Source organism: Pristiophorus japonicus, unplaced genomic scaffold, assembly GCF_044704955.1.
Source record: "Pristiophorus japonicus isolate sPriJap1 unplaced genomic scaffold, sPriJap1.hap1 HAP1_SCAFFOLD_1331, whole genome shotgun sequence".
In the NCBI taxonomy this organism is placed as follows: Eukaryota; Metazoa; Chordata; class Chondrichthyes; family Pristiophoridae; genus Pristiophorus; species Pristiophorus japonicus.
The window spans coordinates 42,501-45,000 of NW_027250999.1; positions in this window are offsets into that span (position 1 = coordinate 42,501).

Below are 2,500 nucleotides of genomic sequence, written 5' to 3' on the forward strand. Positions count from 1 at the left end.
GGAAGGCAAGCGGCATCGAACGCTACCACATTCCTGCGGGCCGACCCGAAGCCGAGCGCGCTGGAAGTCCGCGAAATGCAACCGGAGAAGAAAGTCTGAATGTGGCAACTGATGAACTGAAAATTGTCGGCGGCAAATGGTTAACCAAATGGGTTGAAGGTGGCAAACCATTAACCGAAAACTCTGGCAAATGGTTAACCGGCGTGTTAAGATGGTATCTTTAATAAAAGACGGAAATGACGAAGCCAACTAGCCAAACGAAGGCGGGGACGTTAGTGTGGCAGAAGGGCATGTCTTTAAGCCGTCGGGCGAATGTCCCTGCCAGTTGGAATCTTTTCGGGAAAAGGGTGAAAAAATCGGAAAGGCCTAGCCGTCCGCCGTGGGGTGCGTTCGCTCGGGCTCGGCCAGCCGCGTCGATGGGTGCCGGAACGGTGCGGCTGCGCTCCGGGAGTGCGGAGATACGGCCTGTCAAGTTTCGTCCCGGAAGTCTGGATGGAGCTAAATCCGAAGCCGTTTGCGGGAAATTAGTTCCAGGGCTCGGCGACCGAAGTCAAATCCGTCCCGCCAACTTGACACTTGTCATTTCTGTCCTTGGGGGTTGGCGGGGTACCTGCACAGAGGTAGGAGGTGGCTGATCGAGAATTGGTGAGTTTTCCAAAGTCACGTCTCGAGCCTCCAGGTCTGCAGAGACCGACCAGGGCTGCCGCCCAACCGACTATTCACCCTTTTTGGGCGGGAATTTTTTCCATTTTTGTCCATTTTTCGGGTTTTTGGTCGGGCTTCAAAAACGGCAGCCCGAGGCCTGGCAGAGGCCGGGGCATGTCCCCGGTCGCGCCAGGCGGCTCGCGCGACCCGATTAGGCCCCGAAAGGAGTCGGGAAATCGGCAGACCTGCCCGAGTTCAGCCCGGGGAGGCGGGGGGCAGGTCGGTTCGGCTCAAATCATTAACCAAAGCCGAGACTTGGTCTCGCTGGCGCAACCGAAGTGCCAGGCTGGATAACTCATTAACCAGAAGGCGGCTGGAGGCAGGCAGGGCTGATGGCTGAGGCCGGGTGGAGGCCACCCGCGGCCCGGGAAAGTCAAAAGTCCCGTTGTGTGGAAGTCTATGAGGTCAGATTCGGCCGCCTTACCGGGCCTGCGGTTGATGGTTTCCCGCTTGGGCAAGCGAGTCGGCCCGGCAAAGTGGCCACTTGCATTTTCTGGCAAGTGTCTGCGAACAACGTTAATGAGTTGAACCTCGGCAATTGTCGGAAGTCCCGATGAAGAAATGAAAATGCCCCTTTTGCGGGGATTTGGATGCTCATGGCCGGCAGCAGGTGGCCGACGCCCCCGCCAACTTGACACTTGTCATTTCTGTCCTTGGGGGTTGGCGGGGTATCTGCACAGAGGTAGGAGGTGGCAGAATCGAGACTTGGTGAGTTTTCCAAACAAACGTCTCGAGCCTCCAGGTCTGCAGAGACCGACCAGGGCTGCCGCCCAACCGACTATTCACCCTTTTTGGGCGGGAATTTATTCCCTTTTTGCCCATTTTTCGGGTTTTTGGTCGGGCTTCAAAAGCGGCTGCCCGAGGCCTGGCAGAGGCCGGGGCATGGGCCCCGATCGCGCCAGGCGGCACGCGCGACCCGATTAGGCCCCGAAAGGAGTCGGGAAATCGGCAGACCTGCCGACTTCAGCCCGCGGGGGCGGGGGGCAGGTCGGTTCGGCTCAAATCATTAACCAAAGCCGAGACTTGGTCTCGCTGGCGCAACCGAAGTGCCAGGCTGGATAACTCATTAACCAGAAGGCGGCTGGAGGCAGGCAGGGCTGATGGCTGAGGCCGGGTGGAGGCCACCCGCGGCCGGGAAAGTCAAAAGTCCCGTTGTGTGGAAGTCTATGAGGTCAGATTCGGCCGCCTTACCGGGCCTTCGGTTGATGGTTTCCCGCTTGGGCAAGCGAGTCGGCCCGGCAAAGTGGCCACTTGCATTTTCTGGCAAGTGTCTGCGAACAACGTTAATGAGTTGAACCTCGGCAATTGTCGGAAGTCCCGATGAAGAAATGAAAAATGCCCCTTTTGCGGGGATTTGGATGCTCATGGCCGGCAGCAGGTGGCCCGACGCCCCGCCAACTTGACACTTGTCATTTCTGTCCTTGGGGGTTGGCGGGGTATCTGCACAGAGGTAGGAGGTGGCAGAATCGAGACTTGGTGAGTTTTCCAAACAAACGTTCTCGAGCCTCCAGGTCTGCAGAGACCGACCAGGGCTGCCGCCCAACCGACTATTCACCCTTTTTGGGCGGGAATTTATTCCCTTTTTGCCCATTTTTCGGGTTTTTGGTCGGGCTTCAAAAGCGGCTGCCCGAGGCCTGGCAGAGGCCGGGGCATGGGCCCCGATCGCGCCAGGCGGCTCGCGCGACCCGATTAGGCCCCGAAAGGAGTCGGGAAATCGGCAGACCTGCCCGAGTTCAGCCCGCGGTGGCGGGGGGCAGGTCGGTTCGGCTCAAATCATTAACCAAAGCCGAGACTT